A 25,389-nucleotide genomic window follows, 5' to 3' on the forward strand; every position below is an offset into this window, starting at 1 on the left:
GAAAAATTGTTACTGTAATCCTTGGCTACTTTCCAGTGATTTTTTTTTTAATTTATCCATTTAATGGACATTGTAGACCATATTAATGTCTGGTTTTGCGAATTTATTTTTTAAACAAGATGTCTGCTGATATTATACTAACTTTTGCTTTCAGGAACTTGCATACACTTTTTGATTCCAGGAATAGGTATTTACCTATTAGTGTTGCAATATTTAGGAATGTACTTCTATCATTATGGTCGCTATGTCTAGGGAAATAACTTGGTTTGGAAGGATTTGAAAATACTAATTTATTCTCTGGCACTTCTACTATTGAGTAAAATTGCTCTTGCTTTTTCTTTTTTTTTTTTTTTTTTTTTCCAGTCACTAGCCTCAAATTCCTTTATGGAAGGGAGAAAAAAATATTTTATTTCCTTAGTGCTGCTAGTCATTTTTATGAATTCATTTACAGAAGACCACATTGAGTGTGGAAATCTCACTCTATTATATTAAACTAAAAACCCCACAGCAAAATAACTAATGACTGTCACTTTTGCCATCAGTGAAGAAATAATAATACTCTGCAAGCAATTAAATTAGCTGCATAGTTCTCTTCCCAGAACATTTGTCCTACAGACTGTATGAAATAAGATCATTATTCAGCAAATTTGGCCAGGAAAAATTAAACCACACCTCAGTCGAAGACATACAGTGCAGATAACTAAGTTAATTAAACTACTGTGTAGGAGAACCATGTATGGCACCATCGATGTCTCCTGTGGCATTGAGGTCATAAGTATTTTTGTGCCTTAGGGGACATTGTTACAAAATTATGGAATGTAAACCAGAGGGGTGGGTGGGGAAAGTCCTTTGTGTACAGCTTGTTTATAGAGTGCTTACCCAAGTCTGTCGGGGGTGCTGCTTCCCTTTGTGTTCCTTTCCGAGGTGTGGAGGTGCTGGGGCAGCCCCAGCTCTGAGGGGCAGCCAAGGTGAGACCCTTTGCAGCTGCTCGGGGCAGAGTTTGTCCCTTTCTTGGTCATGAGCAGAGCAAACAGCTCAGCAAACATTGGATTCCTAAGGAAAGGCCTTGGATTGGATCCAAGCTCTGCAAATTGCTTGGTGAAGGAGTTCTCTTTGAGCTATGAGTAGTCTTGATACAGTACCTTGGTCAGTCTGAGGTAGGAACAGATACTTTACTTTTTAAAGACTATAACGGGGCAAAATAAATCCGTTTGTAATCTACTGTGTTATGCTATTTATTATTTATAACTCTGTAAAAAGTCTGTGGTGATGAATTATAGTATTTTTTTATGATTGAATAAGTTTTTTATGTTCAGTAATTGCTGGCTGGTTTGTATTTAATACGCAACATTGTCTGCCAGAATCATAAGCTTCCATTTTTGAATGTTTGTAACATAAATGCTTTTGTTACCTAAAAGTACAACTTGTGATCTTTCTGAAAGAAAATAGCACTGAATTTAAAGTAAGATTATGTGCTTTAGATGTGAGCACAATCTCTGGCAATACTGTCTGGCTAAAAGGGAGGGGGAGAACCATAGTTTTTTTCTGTTCTGAAGAAGCCATTGGGTATCCAGAAGACATGTACATACCAGATTATTTTTAAAAGTGTTTCCATTAAATTGTAAGAAGTACCAGAATGGGCCAACAGTGGCACTATTATTTGTATGATCATTTCCACCTGTGGAACATTAGTTCCCCACTTCAAATAAATGTGCATATTGTAAAATATTGTCCATCGGTGCCATTTTTAAATGAGCTCTACAGTATTGAATGTTAATTTTGTTTGTATATGCACAGTGCTATTTCTTGAATTTTTGATGTCTTAAGTAGTTTAATTATTTTTTTTATTCATGACTGTATCTTCTCTGCCTTCTTGATGCTTAAAGAAGGCTGCTTTTCCATTTGCAAAATATTGATAAACAGTCTGTGATAAAATCCAACCCCATTAACCTCTGCCCCTCTTCCCTTCTACCGTGCTTTTACTGGTACTGTGATTTGGAAATCTGAACGAGGGGTGGCAGGAGGGGGAACCTATTGCATGCTTTCTTAAACCTGAGAAGAGCATAGCTATTGCTTAATTTTGGCTGATTTACCTGTACAATTGATGTATTCCAGATTTGTTTGTTAGTGGAGAGTCCTATCTGAGTGCTGGCCTCTGTAAACATTCGAATGTAAGCTGCATAAAGCGAGCGCACAAATAGTCACTCTTGTTACAGCAGCTTTTTGTAGTGTTCTGGCTATTCCCCGCTCTCGGAAGGTCTTGTAAAAGACATTGCTCTTTTCTAAAATATATCCGTAATGCACACACGCGCTGTGTCTGTTGTTTCAGAACGAATGGCTGTCGCCCGAGGCAGGCCCAGGTTCTCACTCCTAACACAACTTGCTCATTTTGAAACAAAGTTTTCTAATAATGCTGATTGCTGATACTTGCAGTTCACTGCATTTGAGTTGACACTGCTTAGAGGGTTCATTGATATGGTAGCATACTCTAAAACTGACTTTTAAAAGTTGCATTTCTGGTTTTGTTACCTGCCTTGTCCAAGGGAATTAGACATCAGTTGGGAAAGAAGGCCAGCTGGTGCTGGTAGTCAGCTTTAATGTATAACTATTGGCATTTAACAACTGTTTTTTATGACTTCACCAGACTTACTGCTGCTGAATTGCCATGATGAGTGTCTGAGAATTCCTGTCTTTCCCCTACTTCCTTCTTTTTATAAGGGATCATTGTGCGTATCTTTTGCTGAGAATCACAGTGATGAGTTACCTTTAATGTTGTAATAGTTTAGAACTAAGTTAAAATACCTGTGTAATTCAAGCAGCATTTTAGATGGACTATTTTTAATATGTTAATTAGCACAGCATTATAGCAATGGTCTTTGTACAGCTCATTGACCAGCACTGCCTTTAGATCATATCCAGAGCACGCTGAATCCTCATTTCACGGGCTTAAAATGCTGGAAGGATTTTACCAATGGTTTAGAAAAATGTGTGTGTCAGCTGTGGAACTCTGTGTGTTTTGATAATATCAAGTGTTCTGCATCAGGAAATGGATCACAGTGTGCATGTTTCATTCTCCTTCATTGAATTTCAAATTGGGGGATCATGGGCCCAAAAGCCAGTATTTAAGGGGCTGTTTTTCTGGCTGTATGTGATTAAATACTTTCTCCTACAATGGAAGTAATTAAACTGTCAGTGGGTGAGGATGTAAATCCGAGTCCAGCAGACTTTATTGGAAAACTCATTCTTGAAAGGCTTGAAGAACTCCATACTGCATAAAAACAGTGAAGTGGGATTTTTTAAAAATTATTTTGTAAGTCATGATAGAAATAGAGAACTTATTTTAACAATTCAAAATGCTAAAAACATTTTAAATGCAAGGCTTTAGCTTGGCATATTTCTCCAGGCAGGTCTATGTTGGGGCTGTTTGCAGAGGTGGAACTTGAGCAGGCTCATGCAGATTTGGAACTGAGGTTCTGGTGCACAAACACAATAGACTGGCCCAGGGAAATTATTTTTTACAAATATTCACATTCTTATCTGTAGCCCCTGCTAATACATTGTGTGACAACTAAGATGAGAACTCGTTTTTCCTGGAATGAATTTCATTGGCATATAATTTTCCTGGTAACTTCATAATAAAAAAGCTTTGCATTAACATGAGTTCAAGAATTTAACGAAGTCACAGGCCTGTTGCATTTGCTTTTTTGGAGTAAAGGCCAAGGAATATTTTTGGAGCTCTACAAACTGCCCCTTGTATTCCAAGTCTATTACTTGAATGGCAGCTGTCCACAGTAGATGGAAAGTATCTTTGCCTATCATTGAGTATTTTAGTCTCTCTTGAGGTAAATCCTCAGTGTAAGATGGGTCACTGAAGGTACCAGAAGACCCAGTGAAAAGGAAGTACTGACTTGCTCCCCTAACTATAAATAAAGAGTTTTAGCCTTGAGTTAATCTTACCCAGCTAGTTTTCAAATGAAAAATGCTTTTTTCCTTTGAAATGCAGACAATTGAGACTTTTCATGGGGGTCTGCCCTGTTCAGACTTAGAGGAAAAGGCTCCTTGTGGGCAAGTCTAGGGCTGTTTTGCTTAATCCACTCCAAAAAGAGGGAGCTGTGCTTGCCCATCAGAATTGGCGTAGCATTCTCTCAGTTCCAGCTGGTTTTCGTGAGGGCAGGGATTTAGTGTTTGGGTTTCCTTAAGGGCTGGTTATCAAATTCCCAAAGGTCCCAACAAGGACCTTGGTCATCAGGCTAAAATCAGAAGTAAATATTCTTTAGGGCATGTCTGTTTTCTGAGGGAGTAATTTTGCTGCAGAGCTGGTTTAAGGCTGACAGCTGGGGTTTGCTTCCTGCTGCAGGGACAGGGCTGCTGTTCCTACAAATGCAAAGGCACAGAAACCACTGTAAAGGGTCCCTGCTCCTCCAGGCTATCCCTTTATCCCTTTAGAGTGGACTGGGCACTTGGCGGAAGTCTCTTGTTTCAATCCAAACCCTTTTTGCATTCAAGCTGCTTTTTATTACTTGCTCTTAGATCTTAAAGCCTTTTGGTTTGAGTCTTGCCTCTGATTATCATGCCAGGGCCAGCATTTTCTTTTTAAACCTGGAGCAATTTGGTTTGTTGTTCTTGCATTATGAAGTTTGGAGATGGGGAGGAGGTGGGTTCTTGCTGTTAACAAAGAATGCATGTTAGCTTGGATGATCACAAAAGATTGTGGGGGTTTAAAATAAATGAGACCTGAAAATACAGAACAAAGAAATGCCTATTTTTAGTGAACCTATTTGGCTGGTTTGATACCAGGCTCTTTTTCTAAACACAGGCAATAGTCTTTTGAGCATATTTTTAGTAGCAGCAACAAAACCCAATGTGCTTCCACCTCCAAAGTCCTCTTACTGTAAAGTTAGAATTTATTACTGGAAGACCACAAGTTTTGTTCATTTCCAACTGACCAGGCCAGGTCTCTCTTGGTCTCTGCCTAAGTTTGCAGTAACAGTCCCTGTGATTCAACATGCCAGTTAGCGACACCAGGCTGTCAAGCAGTTCCTGTGTGTCCAAAAAGCATCTTCTTACATTGTACAAGAGGTCAAACACTCTTGTTCTTCCTTAGCTTATTTCTGAGGGCCATAAAATTTTATTACCTTTTATACAAACACAATTATGATTTACTCTTAATTACTCCAGGTTGCCTATCTTACTGGATAGCTGTGGTAAAATTCCTGGTGGACTCTTGCCTGTCTCTCATCTTGGGATATAACAGAGTTTGGGATTTTTGATTATTTTTCAGATAATGTAATGTTTTCTGGAAGAATTATCCATTGTGTTTTGATTCTGCAATGTGTTTGGATATATATTATGCAGAAGTAAGTCCTATTTGACAACATGAGTTAAATGAATCTTGGAGACAGTGACATGAGAATATTTTTTTTCAGAAGAACCCCTGCATTACCTAATGAAACCTCTTGCATTCTGCCACCACTTTTGAACTACCACCGAAGTTAAGTGAGTTGGCAGAAGCTCCCAGCTATTACTTGTGTTTGGATAGTTTATAACACAGATTACGAAAGCCCTATTGTGCTAGAACAAAAATATTTTCCTTCCCACAAATAATTTGCAATTTAAATTTATCATGAGAACTGTAATAGTTTATCAATGCAATGTGTGCTCAACCATTTTTTTCAGTATGCAAAAGTTAGGGCTTGTGATATGTAGGTAAGAAGCAGGTGGTATTAAAAACTGTGGGCCCAAGTAAAATAAAGAATGTAATGGAAGTTAACTAATCCAGCATCTAAATATAAATGTTGGATCTAGCCTCTGACAAAGCTCGACAAGCCCCTAAAATTTTGGAAAAATTCATCTACTGCCATGAACTTAACAGCTCTCTCTCAACCCTAGTTAATGTCAACACTTCCCTATTTATGACCAGAACCTCCAAGAATTTGGAAGAAAATTAAATATGAAAAGGGAGAGCTAGAATAAGAATGCCTCTGTGCCTATGATGCATGAGTACTGATTTGAAAAATGTTACAAAGTATAGTGAGTTGGGACAAATATGCTTTGAATAAGAGTTGAGGATGTGCTATGTAGAGTACGTGTAACATCTTGTTCATGTGCAAGAACAGACTGTGAAAGAAACAGCTCTGTGTGGGAGAAGCAACATCAAAGGCCCTGAAAGAACTAGTGCTGTAATAGAAAACATTTGCCTTTGAGGACTCTTTTTGCTTCTGGTCAGTTCTTCTTTTTTTCCTCCTTTTTCCCCCCTCCTGTATTAAAGCACAGCAGCTGAGCAATGAAAGGAGCATGGGTAGGGTGAGTTTGGATGGGCAACAAGGAGGGATATGGAGGGCCAGCTGGATTTCTATGGGATTGCACAGCTTCCCTCCCACCCCCTTCACATGGAGTTTGCATCAGCCTTAAAGGCCGTGGTTGTGTTTTTTGGACAACCAAAGCAAGGCTGGAAGCTCAGCTTTGTGTCTTCAGCCGAAAAGTGAGTGCATAGGATCGTCAGCTTCTGTCAAACGCGTCCTGCATGGGGGCAAAATTCCTCCTGGGGGCAGAGCGGGACCGAGAGGGGAATTGAGGGTGTGGGAGTGGGACAAAGGTGCTCCCGAAGCTCTGGGCTCTGTGGGAGAGCACCAGGGGGCTGGGGGGACAAGGGACTGCAGATAAAGCAGAGTACCGGAGCGGGGAGCAATGCCGCCCCGCGGCGAGGCCATGGCCGGGCAGCAGGCTGGTCACACGCTCGGGGTGCGGGATGCCATGGTTTTCCTGCAGTGTCGGGGCTGTCCTTGCTGCCACCAGAAGGCTCACGCTGAGGGAGAAAGCTCGTGGAACAGCTGAATGCAGGCAGCAACCTGCCCCGGCCACATCCTCCAGCCTGCGCCTCTCTGCGTGATTTTTGGGGAAGTAGCAGAACTTTTCCAGCCTTGCTTTCCATTAGCAACACAGAACATCGAGCATGAAGGAGTTCGAGGGAGCCTCAGTGCCGGCGAGCAGCGCACCCCTGACCGTGCTGGGAGCTTCGGAGCGGCGGGGGGAAGCTTGTGGGGATCTGGATGGCCACGGGATGGCGTCCGGGGGCTGGCAAAGCGCAGGACGGTGTTCGGTGAGCAGCGGTGACACCGCCTCAAGTGCCCTGACCTGCACTGACCCTGCAGCTTCTGGTGCTAGAAGCTTCTGGTGTTTTGTTCCTTTTCACTTACAAGGTAACCTCTTCCTTCAGAGTCAACACTGACTTCCCAGAGTGAGTGTTATATGTAACAGGTATAATTCGCGCCATTTTTAAAAATATATATTTATATAATGTTAAATAATTGTTAGGATGTACCCTTTGGCATTAAAAGCCTCCCTTCTCAGGCAAAACTGAGTGTGTGTTGAAACCTGATTTACAAGCAAGGGGATGCGGCTCGCCAGGAGATGGGCCTTACCTGAGGCGATATGGAGACACCCAGGCGCTGATCATCATCAGGAACATCCCCCCTGGCCAATACATGTGAATACTCTGGTCCCGTAAATTTCATCAAGAGTTTCCACTACACCAGACTTTGAATTTCCCTGCCTTGTCGCCGAGAAGGAAATCTCATCAACTTATGGGACTTTGAATGAAACAAAGGACTGAATGCCGAAATCCTGGCCTCAGGCAGAATTTTCCCTATAAAAATCGCTTGTACCAGGATGGTGGTGTGGGGGCATGGAGTGAAACCTCTGCTGAGGCTGATCTTTGTGTCTTGCACCCAGCGCTGATCCCGGGCTCGGCACTGTCCTTTTCCGTGTGGCTGGCTAAGTTAGATCTCTATTGCTAAAATAAATTATTTTTATTTTTTTAATTTGGCTGGATCATTTTTCATTTATAACAGTGAGGGTACGGACTTGTTCAGGCCAACAGCCTTAGAGCTGATTTTAAAAAAGGTTCTCTGTGGCTGTAAGGATGACACAAACCTGCGCTAGAGGGGACTTGGATCAAATTTACTGACAACCTGAAATGAGTGAATAGGCCCTGCTCACAGTAAGAGAGCTTTCCTAGCAGTCCATTGCACATTGGCTGCTTTCCCAGCCCCGTGGAGCCTTTCAGGAGCCTGCTGTGGCACATTTTGGTTGGGTTTAGGGGATTGCAGTGTACAAGCTGGGGTTTTTCCCAAGTGCTGATGCTGCAGCGTTCCCATCAGACCGCACGCTGGAAGCGCCTTCCTGTTGTTTCTCCGAGTGGGCACAAATAGACCCGATCCCGGAGAATGCACAGCAGCTTCGGCTCTGTGACCTGCAGCACACAGGGAACCTCTGCCTGCACGGAGAGCGTCCAGCCATGGAGCCCTGCTCTGGTGCCCTGGCCAGGTGAGCGCTCAGGTAAGGCTGGCCTGAACGGGTCTCGGTGTCTGCTGCTGCTGCTTTGGACAGAGATTTGGTTATTTACTGAAAACCAAGGTGTAAAATGGGGCAGCACCAGCTCTGGGCTGTGTGCGAGCTGCCTGCAGGGTCACGGCGTGGGCTGGGATGGTCCAGCTGCTGCCCTCCAGCTCTGTGGCCTTACCCAGTCTGGAAAGGAGCTGGGGGAAGGTGGGGGAGCCTCATGATCTTCCAAAAGGGCTTTGGGCTCCCTCCACAGCAAGTGCTGTTCTGAGGCTGAGTACTATCAGCACAGCTGCTGCTGGGAATGCTGCTTTGGCCCCTGGATCAGTGGCTGGCCTTGTTGTGCCTGGGCTGCACGTAGTTTTGACTGGAGCTGGGAGCGGTTTCTCTGCTCTTTCATAGTTTGCCTTCTCCTTTGCACGTCTCCAGCAGGAAGTGCAGATTCAGCAGGCATTGTATGCCTCAGCAGCCTGCCAGCTGCCTTGCTGAAGCTAATTCACAATTCAAGTCACTCCTGATAAGTTTGCAAACAATGTGCAGTGATTTCTGAGCTAGATAGCAGCTGAGCCCAACTCCTCCACTTGCAGCCTGTCAGTTGGACAAAGCTCTGCACTCACCTAGTGAAGCTCATGGGTCAAACGTGGCATCAATATTTTGTGCATCTGTGATGTTTCATAAACTTCTTATTTGTTTAGCAGTAGCTCTGAGTGTCATCATTATTATTGAAACCCTCGAGGGTGTGGAGACACAAAGAGCTCATGTGGTTAGTGTTGGTTGAATATGAGTTAGAAATTGAACCCAGAATTTCTGACTTGCAGTTTAGTTCTTTGATCACTGGCTAATTGTGTTACCCCCTTTATAACACACTGGAATAGCCTGGGAATTTCACTGGGAATAACTCCAGTGAAAACAAGAGCAACATTTTTTTTTCATCTAGCTTCATGTGGCAGCCACTGGAAGTGTGCTCTGAGGAACTGGCCCAGAGGAAGAGACTCTGCACTCATGGCTCATCAGCCCTGGCAGGAAACAGCAGGTCAAAGTTAGAAGGAACTTAAAAGCTAATGAGTGAGTGGTGCAGCAAGCACTGCAAGAAAGCAAGGCTCCACAGTCAGCAGGGGAGCTTGGGGTTCTCTGTCTCTGTCCTTATTCCACTTCCTCTCTTCTTGTTCACATCTGTTTAACCAAAGAGATGCCAAGGTGATGATCTGTCAGATGAGAATTTGTAGGTGAGACTGTGCCCTCTCCTGATCTGAGCACAGCTCCCTCTGGAAAATGCAGAAAACACACTGTTTAATCTTCCTCAGTATGTTTTTATGAAATTAAATTAAATCCTCATGACTCTGTATCTCAGCTTGGCAGATACTGGTTTTTTTCAGACATGTGTAAGGTCAGTAGTCAAAATGTAGCAGCCTAAAACTGCAGGGTTTGACCATTCTGTGCAAAAATTGGTACAATACAGTGACAGAAACAGGAATATATATTGCTCCTGACAGATGATAGCAGAGTTTTTCCCTAGGTAGGCTTTGGGAAGCCCTCCTTGGTGCACCTTCCAAAGGGCACGAGGTCACATCACAAAGCAGATTTACATTTCGGAGTGTATTTGTCTCTGTGCCATGAGTTGGGTCAGGTTTTTTTTACTCCTCCTTTAGTATTGGAATTGAAAACTCAAGTTGGAGAAATGTGAAAGCAATTGGGCCTAATCCATTCCTGTTGTTACTCCTTTTGTTTTCACTGGAGTTACTCCAAGGCTGAATTCAGCATATGATGAACAACTTGTTCTCCAAAGCTGGAACTTAGGGGAGAAGGTTTTAGGGATGATCACGCAACTCTGGGGCTCCTTCTCAAACAGCTGAAGCTCCCACAAGAGGGACGATATTTGGTGAGTTCAGATTATTGAATTTAGTACAGCATTCTAGTAATAAGCCCTCTAGTCATAATAAGACATTATTATCCCTTAGAAGAATTACTTGACTAAAACCCAACTGCTTGCTTAGATTAGATGGAAAAATCCTGTTGGTCTCATTTAGCAGTCAGCTGCACAGATACCAACCCAGGGCAAGCACAAATGGTTCTGAGCCTGGTAATCCTTATCCTGCTCCCTGTCCTCTCATCTTCTCTGGGACCAGCCCCTCCAGGGTTGCTGCCTGTGAAATGTTCACTGCTCTTTGTGCGCTGACCATCTCAGCTGCAGCCCAGGGAAGTCTCCAAAGAGGTTACAAGCCCTAATTCTGTCTTGGTTAGATAGAAAAAGGAGGTTTCTACAAGCTATGGAGAAGCTGAGTGCTACTAGCTGAGGACTAGGTGCTGTTTCTTTGAGTTTGGGGTGGGTAGGTTGTTTGTTTGTTGGGTTGTTTTTTTTTTGGTTTTTTTTTTTCAGGATCAAGGATATTGCTGTTAAGAACTAAGATGAAACTCTTTACAAATTTGCAAGATGAACCAGTCCTCACTGCTGGTTAATTCCTTCTGTGTTCCTGTGAGCTGTTGGAGGAGTCATGGCAGAGGCAAGATCCCCATGGTAAAATTAAGCTTTTCCTTCTTGGAGAAATAACCATTACTGTCTGGCTGGCTCACTCAGTTTCATTTACTTTCTAAACAACTTAGATCACAGAGGGCTCCAGGAGGGGTGCAGCACTTCCAAAGAAAAGGCCTGGATGACTTTCTCCAGTTTAAGAGAGTCTTGTGAAAGTTGTGCTTCCTGCCCTTGCCCAGAGAAGAGGATTTATAACAGATGCTTCTGCAGCCTGCATTGTGTGATTTGAAAGGTAGAGGATGCACCAGTCTTGCTGTGCCTGGGAGGACAGGGCACAGGGCAGCTTTCTGCTGAACAACACAAGTCCTGGCTGACAAATAGAAAATCCCAGAGCCCAGCTGACAATGAGATTCCCTTCTTGCATGAGCTCTGGTGTGTTGGGGCACATCTCCTCAGCAGCTTTGCTCAGGCAGTTTCCTGAGCACGGTATGTCCTTGGTCTTGCCGAGGTTGAGCACTTCTCTATTACCCTTTGGTTTTCACCTTCCTCCTCCTTTACTTTACTTCTGACCTGGGGATGCCAGCTGCTCTCCTTGCTGCTGCTCCTTCCAGACTGTCTCTATTTTCAGTGATCCAAGCTGCACTTTGTGCCCCCACAGCCCTGACTTCCAGGGATGGTACAGAATGTGCTAAGAATAGAAACAGCACTACAGGAAGGGGCATTTACAGTGCTTATTGCACTTAATTAGGACTAGAGGAAGTGCTTCCTTAATGCCTCAGCTGATGCACTGGGTGAAATTCTTTCTTCGGCAGTTAGATTCTTAGGAAGTGGCAAGGAAGAACCCCTCACTTTTAAAACCAAAATAAAACAACTTCCAGTCTTACTTGTCTTGACCTGTTTCTCTCCACAGCAGAAAATGCATCACTAATAAGCTTGTTGGGGTAATGGTCAATGAGACGCTGTTTCACTTAGATCTGAGGACATTTTAGGGAGAAGGCAGAAATTTTGATGTATTCTAGACAGTCACTGGCCCCAAGATCAGTGGAACAAACACCAGGAAGCCAAGAAGAACTGAAAGAATAGTTAAAATCTTACAAACCACAACATGGAGGGATTATCACACCAAACTTTGGTTAAAGTTCACATGGCAAAGAGGATCTTTGTCTTCTGGGAACTGCAGCTCCTACTGTTTGTCCACCATGCTGCTCCAAGACATAATCACTTGCCCAACTTTACTTGGTCATCAAGAGGGCTGTGATTTGGACCAAGACTTCAGCACTAAACCAAGCAGGTTTTTGCTCAGCTGAAGCACAGGGCAGGAGGGGGTGGATTTTTCCCTTCCATGGCTGTAGTTCTGCAGGGCAACCAAACACAATGTAAATGCCTGGATTCATACAACAGGGATTTGACACAGTTCAAAGGTGGGATGTGCTCAGCCTCCTTGTGTGCAAACCTCACCTTCCCTGAGAGTCCAGCACCAGGTAAGACTGGAGGCTTTTGCCTCCAGCCCTGCTGAGCTCTTATTTTGTCTCCTGTTTGGGCCTTTTCTTCACTTCCCTTCAAACACTTGGCTCTAGGAATTGGTACATCTCGTCTTTCACTTTGAAACTCTCTGTTCCTACTAGCTACTGAGTCACCTGGGAATTGCAGATCCTAAGAGTTTGGAAGCTACAAGATATAAAAAAATAAAGCCGTTAAAAACTGTATTGTCTTAATTCCCAGAGGAGGTGGATTGTAACTCATGTCCTTGAATGCTCTGCCTAGGTGCTCAGCTCATTTCTCTTATGAACTAAAATTTTATTTATTTTGCCATATGAAATATTTGACCGAGAACTTCCTTCTATCCCCAGGTTAGTAGTAATGCCTATGGAGAAAGACTGACTGCTTCTTAAAAATCCCTCAAGTCTGGGTAAAGGACACAGACAAGCAGCCTGGTGTGGGGAGTTGGCAGGGGTGTTTTGCATGAATTATTACACGACCTCACACTGTAGTCCTTTGATGCAGGCATGAACTTTCCTGAAGCAGGTAATTCTGGGTTCTGTGTTCAGCTGTGAGAGCTGAATATCACTTTCCAGATGGGCATCCCCACTTCTTGAAGAAAACCCCAGTTCAGTCTTGGCCATCAAGGCACTGATTATTTTCCTTGATGCTGTTCCAGAGCTCCGTAAATGCTCTGTGTCCCAGAGAGGTTGTGACTGGTCTGGGGGCTGCTGGTCAGGCCTGTCTGCAGAGGCCACTGGACCTGAGAGCATCGAGGGGCACATCAGGATCAGGCCCTGATGAATGCTGTGGATTTTATCTTTTTTTGATCCCTTTAATTTTGCTGGAGTGCACGGCCATACTTCAGGACTTCCAAGGGCTGCTTCTCTAATCTTCCCAGCAGGATTACTGCCTCTGGAAATCATGAGGGCTTGGACTGGCTATCAACTTTATCAGGAAAGCTTCTTTCCGGCCAAGCCAGTAAGAGCTTTGCTAAGCGGGAATCTTGGGTTGAAGCTGCTCTTCTCATATTTCACAGATGACCTCAATGAATGATTTACTAGGAGAGTAGAAGATTAGCCAGATTCCTCCAGTTGCATCTCAAGTCACATAAAGCACTTGGTTTTGTTGGAGCGTGGGCAATTGCTATTTCTTTAGCCTCGTTAGAGTGTTTTACAGTGACTAATTGCCCTGCACTCCCTTCCCTGGGAATCAGGTGTCTCCTGGGAGGATCCACGCTCCTCGCACGAGCCTTGCCCGTGCCCTGGAACAGCCATGCCAGAGCAGGCTGCTCCACATGGGCAGGAACCCAACAGCCTTGAAATGTGGTGTCTCCAGCTGTGCTTTACTGGAGAGGTTCGTGTCCTTCTGGAAGAGAGACGATAAAGGAAATACTTAAAATATGCAATGAGGTGTTCCCATAAAATTATCAAATGCTTTGCTGAATCTTCCTGTGGAGAAAACCATCACTGGAGAGTTCAAGTGAACAGTGGTTTGGGAAGGGCAAAACTTCTAGCTTTAATATTTTAACTGGTCTCCAAGGCTTGGATGAGCTCTTCTGGGGGAAGGGAGATTACCCCGTGTTTGCCTGTTACAGAGTTTCTCACATTTTTCTCCTTTACACTTGGCAACCAGAACTCTGTGTCTGTCTCTCTATGGCAATTTCTACAGATTCTGACTGTTTTAAAAGACTGCAGTATTGATTTAAACATCCAAATTGGAAAAACAGGGTTTAAAGTGGACTGACTTCTTCCTTTAGAGCGCGACTTGTTAAAGATCTTTGTTAAATTATTTACAAGGGGTCTCACAAGATGAACAGATCTTTGCATGTAATCATTTGTATGACTTTCATTGTGCTTTTCTGCCCTGCCCACTAAATCAAAACACAATCACAAGATCACTAAAGGGCTTGCAGGGAGGGATGGGCCATTGCTATCCATGTATGAAGTGTACATGCCATAAAGCCTAAAGCAGTATTGGCATGTGCTGATCTCCTGTGAACAGGCTTTGATTTGCAGCCATCAGAGATGAGAGCTCCGGGGCTCACTGGGGGAATCAACCCCTACCAGAAATGCTTAAAATACTTGGAGTTTAGCCAAGAGGCTAAGAAAAGAGGGGTTTGTATCTTCCTTTCTCTCTGCTGTGATCTCCTCTCATACAACACTTAAAGCTGTGCAAGACACAGGGATGAGAAGAAACAGCTTCGTCCCTAAGACATCAAAAGTTGTTGAAGATCCACAGTCTGCCCCAGAAGTACAAGCATAATAAAATTAGCTACTTTTCTGATTTTTGCATCACCATTTAGACAGAAAAATTTGGCCTGAACCTACAGCCTGGCAGTTCCTTTTGGTTGAACCTGTGGCATAAAGGAGTCCCCTTGATAAAAACTCCCCCACTGCAGTTCTTCAGGGCTAAAATTTTGCCACAATAGCAAAATTTTAGCCCTGAAGCAGGGTGAGGGAAGAGTTAGAAAAAGTATAGGAACATAACTGTTTAGGATGTATAGGAACAACATTCTGTTTTCTTCTCGGTGAAGGTAGAAGTAAAACTTTTGTGCACATTTCCAGGACAGAATATTATCTGCCACCAGTTGTGTCTCATATAAATCAGCTGTGCATCAGCATTTGTTGCACAATTTTTCAAGCCTATCAGTCAGCAGAGCAGACCTTTATTTTGAGATGACTCTGTCCTCCCCACGATCCAACTGGCCTGTAGGGCCAGAATATTAACAGCAAACATCACTTTAAAAGCAAATGGCATCCTTTGATGTTTAAATATAAAAAAGGACAGCCTGTGTTTATGAGGGCAACACCAAATCTCAGGGGATTACTCACCATGGCAATTTTTTGAGGCTATTAAGTCACTCACACAGATCTTATCCATAGGCTGCCAGACCAGGAGGATCCCTGGGGTTGCCTGAATGTGATCTCCCACCAGTGACCATCGAAGGTCTTGGAGCCCTGCAAGTCCTCATCAAAGACTGAGACTCCACTTCTCATTGCCAAGCAGATGGGGCTGTTGATCATGGTTTGAAAAGGCACTGTCAAAAGATGGAGAAATTAACAGGAAGAATTCAAAGTTGTGAGAAAAGACTGTGAAATAGTGAATTTCCTTAATTTTTTAATATCTCTCTCATTATTTTCAGACGTAAGATTGTTGTGCCAGATGTACCAAATGGACACCTGGGACCCCACTGTCATACTCAGAAAAGGTGCTGGGCTGTGATTCCAGCATTCCAGCCTTTTGCTGTGCATCCCACCACATGTGCATGTCTGGAAGCCTGTGTCAGCAATGGTGGGACAGCTCTGGAATACACTGCTAAAAAACTTTCCTCTTGCAATGATGTCTTACTTTTTATTCTATTCCTCCTGTTTTTCTATTCCTGCTGTAACTGCCAATGCAGCAGTGGATCTGCTCCTACAGAAGGGATTGTTCTCCATGTGCCTGTGATGCCTCAGGTTTTAGCTTTTGTATTTTTCAGATTCTGTGCTGCTTTAGTGTGTAGTTCTGAGCTTCATCTTAGGGGATGGTGAGCTCTGCACAGAGTAGGAAGACAAAACAATTCCTTCTCTAGCTTGGGACCAAGGACAACTGACCCAAATTTCAGGCCCAAGAGCACAAATAACATGGGCTGAAGAGAGAAAAACAAGAAGGATGGGACTGCATGGGCTAAAACTGTAACTGGACAATTAACTCCAATATGCAAATGGAGCAGAACTTATAAAAGTGAGACCCCATGACCTGTGGGGCATTTTGTGACCATTTTGGTTCATCTTGGGTGTAGCTCTGGCTGGGCTCTTGTGCTGCCCAAGGTGCATCCATTGAGGCCTTTGAATAAACTTTAACCCCATCTAGCCTCTGTTCTAGGTCAGCCTTCACAAGGCATCAGCTGCCCTTGTCCATGCACAGATTTAAGATACCCCTTTTCAAAGGCAAACGGGAATTGGAAAAAGCAATAGGTTAAACATTGAAATAAAAATGTATTTATGAGATTACTTAAAATGCCTGTTTCTTACTATTTTGTGAGGATTCTGCCTGACACTGGTATGAAGGCGGTTGCTTGGGAGCAGAGACAGGCAGGGATAGGAAAGGAAACAGCTGTGATCCCTTTTTGGAGCATTTGCTCCTATTCATCCCCTTAGATGTATCCCAACGTAAATAACCTTTCAGATCACTTTACAAAGTGATTGCTAAGTGGGACTGAGGCAAAGGTATTCTGTAATGTAGTAATTCCTGTCTTTTCTCTTTATTTTCCTGCTTGGTCATGGAGAGGAAATGTGGCTGGTTGTTAATTTGAAAGCATTTGTAGTGGTGAAGGCATAATAGACATGAAAGTTCACAGGACTCTGACAACTGCCAATGTATTGAGGCTTGCAGATGAAAAAATGAAAGCTGCCTGTAAAGCATTCCCATTTGTCATGGAAACCCCACAATACCCCAGGACAGCTGCTTGCCTGGGATCTGTACCTCATATGTAAGGAACCAGAACAGACATGTACTCTATTATACAAAAAGTACAACCCCACAGAGACAGGTAAATCATTCTTTATAAGGGAAAAACATCATCTAGAATTAATGTTTTCTGTAAAAGATGATTTTCAGGGTTTGCTTGCTATCCCCCATAATCAAAAATATGGCTTAAAGTACATACATTACAATATTTTATATTCTAATGCCCTAGTGCCTCCTCTGGAGATGAATTTGGTGGTGCTGCAAGTGTGGCTGGAGAGCTGGTGGGGTCTGGTTTGGCAAGGAGCTCTCCTGTTGTTGAGCACAAAAGTGAAACAGGTGGCAAAAGTTTCCTGGAGATGCTAGGTCTGGAGTATTTCCTCCCCTCAAGCCACTCTGTGCTTTACCTTGCCTCCCATAACAAATAATTTGGTGAGTTTTCACTTGAAAATTAGAATAAAAAAAAAAAAATAGTCCAGGGCTGAAGCTTTACCAAGCAGCTGGGAATTAGGAAAGTCTAAGCTGTGATGCAGAGGTAATACAAATTTCATGCAAGGGGTGAACTTCTGGAAAATCTCCCTCTGGTTGTTTTGAGGTGCATTTATTTTTCATGGGGTATCTTTACAAGGGTTTCAAACACATCCTTGAACTACAGTGTGACCGGGTTGCTTGGGAGACTGCCACAAAAGGTCCCTCAAAAAACCAGGGGTATTGCTGTGAAGTTCAGGGAGGAGAAATAATCCCCATCAAGCTCCCCATGAGCCCCCTTTTTGGTATATTTTTAGCAATGGCTCCTTTTAGTTCAGTCTGTGTCAGGAAATTCTGTACTGAGCTTCCCACTGTGCCACGCTGTGCCACCAGCGTCACTAGGGCAAAGCACCTCTGCGTGGAAGAGTATATCTAATATTAATTTCCTTAACTTTGGCAGATCCAAAGACTTCCTCCCATCATTTCTTCTTCTCTCCACTTTTTGATTATGGCTTCAAATAACCAAACCAAAGAATACAGTAAACCTTGTAGAACAGGGGTGACAAAATTATGAAAATAAAATGGCCAGATTAATCCAGTTGCAGGCTTAGTGTGCGCAGACATAGGAAAGTGAAAGAATACTGAAGGAAGCTTTCAAAACTTTGTTTCTTTGCCAGTGCTCAGTCTCCAGACACTAATTTAGCTGTACTAGTAATGCATTTAAATGTGTTCCTCTGCTAAGCAATATATTCCCTGTGGAGCAGCTCTGGAGCAGCTGTTAGCTACAGGCACTCTGCAGGCTGAGGTCTCTGGGTCAGGAACACTCATCTTCCACCAGCACAGCCCCTGCACTGCTCCACACACCCGTGATCTGTCTTCAGGCAAGGTGAGTTCCAGGTTTCAAAGTGCTGTAGCTCAGCTGCTGACAGAGGCTGAGGGCAGCTCGAGTGTTTGCTGCTCTGCCAGAGGGAGACGACGTGTCTGGAGACTCAGCGCCGTCCCTTGTCACACCTGGAGACTCAGCACTGTCCCTTGTCACACCTGGAGACTCAGCACTGTCCCTTGTCACACCTCTGCTGACAACAACACTGACTTCACTGTGAGGAGCAGTGCCTGGCTGCTGCATGCTCACTGCAAGTCACATAACCTGCTGCTCCCATGCATTCAAACACAGACACTTCATTTTCTTTAAGTTGGTCTTCCTTTTCTGGTGCCTCCACATTCACAGAGTGCCCATGGCCAGCTGAGACACCAGGGCTGAAGGAGAACAACCTTGACTTTCTTGCTGCTAAAGAGAGAGATTATATTTAATGTAAAATTATTGTCTTGGGCAGCCTTCATCTCACCAGTGCACAATTCCAGAATGCTTTAAATTAAGTCTGGAGGCTAAAAGTGTGTTAGTCATTGCCCATACATCTTGGGGGAAGCAGGGCTCTCTAAAGTTATTGTTAGCATTAGGCATCTGGTTTATGTTTATAATGATTTATTCAGCAATGGGAGACAGGTAAGGAACTATTGTGAAAGACAAACTAGAAAAGATTGGGTTTTTCAAAGCTCTGAAGCCATTGTTAAATCAAAGTTGTCTGACTTCAAAAGGAATATATAACTTGATTAGATTCTTTAAACAATGTACAATGCTCACAAAGTTGGCAGCTATTATTAGAGGCAGAGTTGGTAGCACAGCCTGCTCTGGAGGTTCATGTCCCTTCTAAGTACAAGATCCTGTTCTTATGTCATGACTCTGGCTTTTGGGATTTTTTAAGAAAAAAAATTCAGCCAAGTACTTCAACAGCATGCGAGAGCCAGGGAAGAATACACTATTTATTTCAGTGTTAGAATAATTCAGGAAATCCTTTCTTTGGAAATATCTAATGCTTCCATACTTTGAAAGGGGGACTTGAAATCCAATGTGGGAAGATAGGCTTTGCGCTAAAGAGGCGTGTTGCCATGGCCATAAGGGTCTGGCCACAGTTTTTTCATTTTTATGAGACTCTGAAGAAGTCTAGTTTGTGTCTGTTCAGTAGGGCTTTGCAAGGGCTTAGCTAAGATTAGAGAAGAGTCTCTGCTCGTGTCTCCTCGTGCCTGGCCCTCACTGGCCTGTGCCATTGGTGGAATTGGTCTTTCTCACTTCCTGTGCAGCAGGACTTGGGGAGGGACAAGGGGAAGCCCATCCACTGCAGTGCTGACCTGCTGGAGCAGGGATGGGAGCTGTGCCTGGAAGAAGGAGCCAGAGGGACAGGGCAGGTTGGGAAGGACAGGTTGAGAGGTTATGGTTCTTTGCCTGTTTGATCCCCTCTCTCAGCCTGATGGCTATTCCCTTCCTCTCCTGCCTGAACAGACATTCACAAGCAGTAATCCTCATTCTCTCCAGGCGTGGATCAGGCAGAGAACACACCTCTGGCTGCAGCTGCCCCAGGTTGTGGAGCTCCCACCTCAAGGGCAGGAGGGCAGCCCAGGCCCTCCTGGGATGGAGGTGAAAGCTGAGTCTGGAGATCCTCAACTCTTTGCTGAACACACAGTTAGTTATTCACCTCTCCCACTTTTTGGATAAAAGATTGTGTTCTGGCTTGCAGCTGATGCACTCAGCAGGTTCAGCCTCCACAATGGCAATTCCAAGCTGCTGGACAGTGGCTTCTCAATTTTCTGAGACACAGAATGGATAAATCCTTGTCACCACTCTGCTCTCTGCCTTGTTCCAGACTAACCTGTTTTCCTGCTGAGGAGCCACGGTGAAGGGACACAGAGGCTGGGCAGCCAGAGGTGCCAGCTGCCAGAGCAGGCTGGAGATTTCCAGTGCCTACTGTTTGCCTGCAGGATGCAAACCAGGTCTGTGCAACTATAACCGCATGCAGGCATTGGATTTACTTACCTTTTTATTTTCCATTCTCCAAAACACCCCTTGACCCAAGGGATGGCCCCACCTTGGGTTTGCCACCCTGCCATGGAAAAATTCAATAAAATGTTGTGAATTTGGGGAGCGTACACTGCTCATGGAGAACTTACCAGGGCTCTGCTATAAACTCAGCATGCCTGTGCCACCAGGTTCAGCCAGTTCTGGGCAGAGTCACCTGTCAGACCTGCAGCCATCCCACAATGGAAATAAACAACCCATGCTTTGCATGGTTGCCCTTCACCTGAGGCGAACCCTACACGCACCAACCCGTCCCATCACTCTTTGTCCTGGCCAAGGCACCACCTCAAAGATGTCCCTGGGCTGGGGAAGAGCACAGCACACCCTGAATGCCTCTGAGTGACATCCCACTGTGGGACACACACGGTGTGAGGACCAAACCAACACTCGGCGTGGGGAGCTTGTGGAGCTGCTGGAAGAAAGCCAACATCCCACTCCTGCTCGAGTTAGAGAAATGTCCCAGCACTGGATCCACCCAGCTCAACTAGAGCAGGGCTGCTTGGCCAGACAACAGGCCTGGCTCTCTCTCCAAAGTGGATGAGTGCCAAAGGGGATTTTTCATTTCCAGATGCTTTTAAAATAAAAGTAAAGCCTCTGCTGTAAACTGGCTTTGAATGGACGCCTCCCCTTCAGCCAAATAGCTGACTGATACGGGTGAGCTGACTGAGCAATAAAACCTTTCACTGCAATCTGGTGCATGGCGAGCATTGGTCAGCCCTGTGCCAAGGTCTGCAGTAGGACAGGGCTCCCTGCAGAGCTGGGGGTCCCACAGAGCCTGCCCTCCCCACGGAGCCTGCCCTCCCTGCCACCAGGCAGGTAGACGTGTTCCCTGAGCCCTCTGACTCCAGATAGAAATCTTTATGCACTCTTGATTTCCATTTTGCCTTTTTGTGGGGAGGTGAAAATGCTTTGTGAGAAGAAAGTTGGCAATAGTGGAATGGGAATGAAAAGATTTTGGGGGAGTGCTGTCCTGAACATTCAAAAGGCATGTGGATGTGGCACTTGGGGACGTGGTTTAGCAGTGAACACAGTAGTGCTGGGTTAATGGTTGGACTGGATGATCTTAGAGGACTTTTCCATCCTAAACCACTCTGTGATTCTATTCTGGGGGCAGGAGTGGTGACAGGATGACACTGCAGGACCCTGTGCACCTTGCTGGGGATCAGGACACAGATGTTTCTAAGCCTGGGTGAATCCCTCCACAAACAATCTAAACCTGGTAACTGCCAACCAGCATAACAAGACTGGTGCATGAATTTCCAGTGTCCCTGGGCAGCCACCCAGCTATGCTCCAGGGCCCTGGGAGCTGGGGCAATTTCTCCACAGCCCCCATAACCCAATTTTGGCTGCCCACTAGAGATTTGGGCATCCCCAGCCGGTGTGGAGATGGCTGTTTCATGCAATTTTATTTCTCCAGGGCAGCTGGGGGGTGCTTTGTGAACCCAGCCTGTGCTCTGGCTATCGAGATGTAAACGAGATGGCTCCCACATCTGGGTGAATGCTAGTCAGGATGGCCCATGGTAGGGACAGGGACACCTGGGGCTCTGCAGCCCATCACCTGCCCATTCACCTCCTGCTGCCCATCATCGGGGCTTTCAGAGACATCTTTTCACTTGTGGGTGGAGGCAGGGGTTGAAGGCAGCACATGTGGGTGCTCTCCCCTCCTCTTTGGAGGTGATTCAGGTGTGCAGAGGCTCTGCCTGGCAGCACCTTCGGTGGCTCCTGTGCCAGGCACTGGGTGACCCACATGGGAGGGGGGGATATGTCTAATCCTTGTTCCTGTTTCAAATGTCACTCGATTCCCCGTGGCACCTCACAAAAGACTGAATGGACAGCAAGCATAAAGGCAGAATAATCCTGATGCTGGGAATGCCTTTGAACAGCCCTGGCCTGCCTCCACAGGCACCGGCTGGCACGGGGGCTGCCAAGCGGTTCTTGTTTGTCTGAAGTTTTGAAGGTGGGAGACAGGATCCTGACTACAATATTTGCATCTGGATCGGAATTTCAAATGCCAGAACATACATCTGTGTTGCTCCATGTTAGTCATTTTTTCCTGGTCATTGAGTTAGAGCCACAACAGAGTTGCTTTTTTACCCTGCTCTTGTTTGGCTTATTAATTACATCTCCTGTGACACCGCAGTCTGGCCTCAACGGATTCATTTGTGATTCTCCTGTGGTATGCATGATGTAGCAGCAGATAGTAGCACATAATCATTTAACATATGAATGCTGTCAGAGATTTTAATCAAACCCAAAATTGGTGCCTTTGTGCCTCGCACTAACTCGTTGTGACTGCACAAAGTGAGCCCAGCTCCCCAACACAAAGAGCAATCGCAGCCTGGCCCTTTGTCTACTCTCTTTGTATAATTTCCTGAACCCTGCCCTGTTCCACCTGCTCACTAACGTTAAGCTTATTTATGGATAATTTATATGCAGCCCATTCCACAAATGCACAAAATGCATGGTTTTTGGTTTTTTTAGAGGAGCTGCGGGAACGAGCCTCTCACCACGCGAGTTCCCCTCCAGTCTGTAAGTCCCGAAGTCTAAATGCTTCATCAGCAATTTCTGAGCCTTCCCTGAAACACCAGTGTGTTCCTGTCCTCGCACCGGGAATTCAAACGCTCTTTAGGGGGATGGAGGATAAGTGGCAATTTTATTATTTTTTTCTATTTTTTTTTGTTACCCAAACCGCTGGCAGTCTGGCTGGGCAGGCTGCTCCCGCTGCACAGGCGGCGCAGAGCGTTTCTGCGGCGCTCGCAGCCCTGACCCCGGCGCTCCCGGAGGAAGTGCGGGGTTCCTGGAAAGCATTGTTCCCACCGCTGTTTGTTCCGCGCCGGGAAGAAGCGGAATAAAGGGCAGCGTACAGGAGCAGCTCCCGCAGAGGGGACCCGGCAAACAGGACCGTGTGTCCTGGCTGAGCCTTCCCGGGCACAGCCCGCAGGAGCAGCCCTGCCCGCGCACAGCCGGCGCCGCCCGCCGCTCTCCGTGCCTGAGCCCGCACCTGCGGGCGTGGAGGGGTCCGCTGCCCCCCGAGGCTCTTCTGCACGGGGAACAGGCAGAGCTGTGCTGGAGGGAGAACAGGCAGAGCTGTGCTGGAGGGGGAACAGGCAGAGCTTTGCTGGAGGGGGAACAGGCAGAGCTGTGCTGGAGGGAGAACAGGCAGAGCTGTGCTGCAGGGGGAACAGGCAGAGCTGTGCTGGAGGGGGAACAGGCAGAGCTGTGCTGGAGGGGGAACAGGCAGAGCTTTGCTGCAGGGGGAACAGGCAGAGCTTTGCTGGAGGGGGAACAGGCAGAGCTTTGCTGGAGGGGGAACAGGCAGAGCTTTGCTGGAGGGAGAACAGGCAGAACTTTGCTGGAGGGAGAACAGGCAGAGCTTTGCTGCACGGAGAACAGGCAGAGCTTTGCTGGAGGGGGAACAGGCAGAGCTTTGCTGGAGGGGGAACAGGCAGAGCTTTACTGGAGGGAGAACAGGCAGAGCTTTGCTGGAGGGGGAACAGGCAGAGCTTTCCTGGAGGGGGAACAGGCAGAGCTTTGCTGCAGGGGGAACAGGCAGAGCTTTGCTGGAGGGGGAACAGGCAGAGCTTTACTGGAGGGAGAACAGGCAGAGCTTTGCTGGAGGGGGAACAGGCAGAGCTGTGCTGGAGGGGGAACAGGCAGAGCTTTGCTGCAGGGGGAACAGGCAGAGCTTTCCTGGAGGGAGAACAGGCAGAGCTTTGCTGCAGGGGGAACAGGCAGAGCTGTGCTGGAGGGGGAACAGGCAGAGCTTTGCTGCACAGGGAACAGGCAGAGCTGTGCTGGAGGGAGAACAGGCAGAGCTTTGCTGGAGGGAGAACAGGCAGAGCTTTGCTGCTTGAGGCTCTCAGGTACGATCCCAGTGCAGCATTCAGAGGAGAGATGTTTCTCTCCCAGATTGTCTCTTCAGGTCCATCGCCCCTTAAAATGTGAATGCAACCTCAGGGCCAGCCAGGCTGATGCTGGTTGTGTTTCAGGAAAGCTCTGCTCCTGCTCTTCCCTTGAACTTACTCTTTAAGGCACCCTTCACCCTCCGCCTGGTCCCCAGTGACTACCCTGGGACTTCAACACAGTCCTGCACCAGCTCTGTCATTGCTGTACCTCCTAGGATGCTCACTCCAAGCAAGCAGAGCCAAAAAAAAAAAAAAAAAACAAAACACCAAAACCAACAAAAAACCAGCCTGTCTGCTGAGCAAAAGGTCCAGGAGGAGGAAAAATAAACACAGGAAAAGCCACAACATTCAAGAACTGGACATATCACTGGATACTTAAATGATGACAAGGTCCCTAAGAGCTATGTTTGCAGAAATGCTTCAGAAATGGCATAAATTTTACATGAAATAAATTAATAGCAAGACAACAGTGTCACAGCGTCTGTGTCTGGCACTCAAAACAGCTGATGTGGTGACTTCCAGTCTGACAGAGCTGCCAGGCTCTCAAAGAGCACACTGATACCCATTGAGAGATGGGGAAACAGAGGCAGGAGTGTATGCCTCAGCTTTTCCCACCAAACTGGCAGCAGGACAAAACTGCCCCTGGATGCTGGCCTGGCACCCACTTGTGTCCCCTCCTACCCCAACCTCATCCCCATCCCAGCTCACCCCCAGCCCACTCAATCTCATGTCATGTCATGTTCTCCTGTTTCCTCCCACCCTATCCCAACCCATCCTACGGCTCTTCTTGTCCTGGTAAGACTGCACAACTCACCATGGGATCCTCAGGGATGTCCTGCTCCCACTCCAGGTGCTGCACCAGTGCCAAGGGAGGGACCCACAGCAGCTTTTGTGTGCTGGGGAGTTCTGCAGGGAAAGCTTGGATTTGACCCTCTGCCACCCAGCTCCTGTTGAGTGTGCATCAAAACCTTCTGCTTTTCAATGCAAAAAGTTTGCTCGTGGTCTTTTTTTTTTTTTTTTTTTTTTTTTTTTTGTGTGTGTGTAGAGCATGAATGGGAGTATGGGACAACTGGGATTGATTCCTATTCCCAGAAGGGCCTGACAGGGACAAATGACTCCTTAAATATTGCAAAGACTATTAAAACTATTGCTGATAAAAGGCAAGAATCTGGGAAAACAGACTAGACTGGACTATTTTTAGAAGCAGTGGCATCTGGACAGCATGAGAAATGCTTTGTACAAATTTAGTACAGCTGATGTTTGAACAAGAAGTTTGCTGGAGAAACTCAGCACAGGCACAGTGACCAGCACAAACCAGCAGCTCCAATGCCAGCCAGGAACACCCATGGCCAGGTGCTACTCAGGGC

At 45.8% G+C, this 25,389-nt stretch overlaps 1 long non-coding RNA gene across 1 annotated transcript; it reads right to left on the reverse strand.

Moving 5' to 3' along the window:
* Positions 1 to 15,123: 15,123 nt before the first annotated feature.
* LOC137482423 (uncharacterized) lies at positions 15,124 to 25,354 on the reverse strand. Its single transcript, XR_011004053.1, has 3 exons — positions 24,837 to 25,354; positions 19,738 to 19,849; positions 15,124 to 15,329 (listed from the first exon to the last, which is right to left on the reverse strand). It is a non-coding gene; the product is annotated as an uncharacterized lncRNA (long non-coding RNA).
* Positions 25,355 to 25,389: the final 35 nt, after the last annotated feature.

The sequence above is a fragment of the Anomalospiza imberbis genome, chromosome 14 (assembly GCF_031753505.1).
Source record: "Anomalospiza imberbis isolate Cuckoo-Finch-1a 21T00152 chromosome 14, ASM3175350v1, whole genome shotgun sequence".
Classification (NCBI taxonomy): Eukaryota; Metazoa; Chordata; class Aves; order Passeriformes; family Viduidae; genus Anomalospiza; species Anomalospiza imberbis.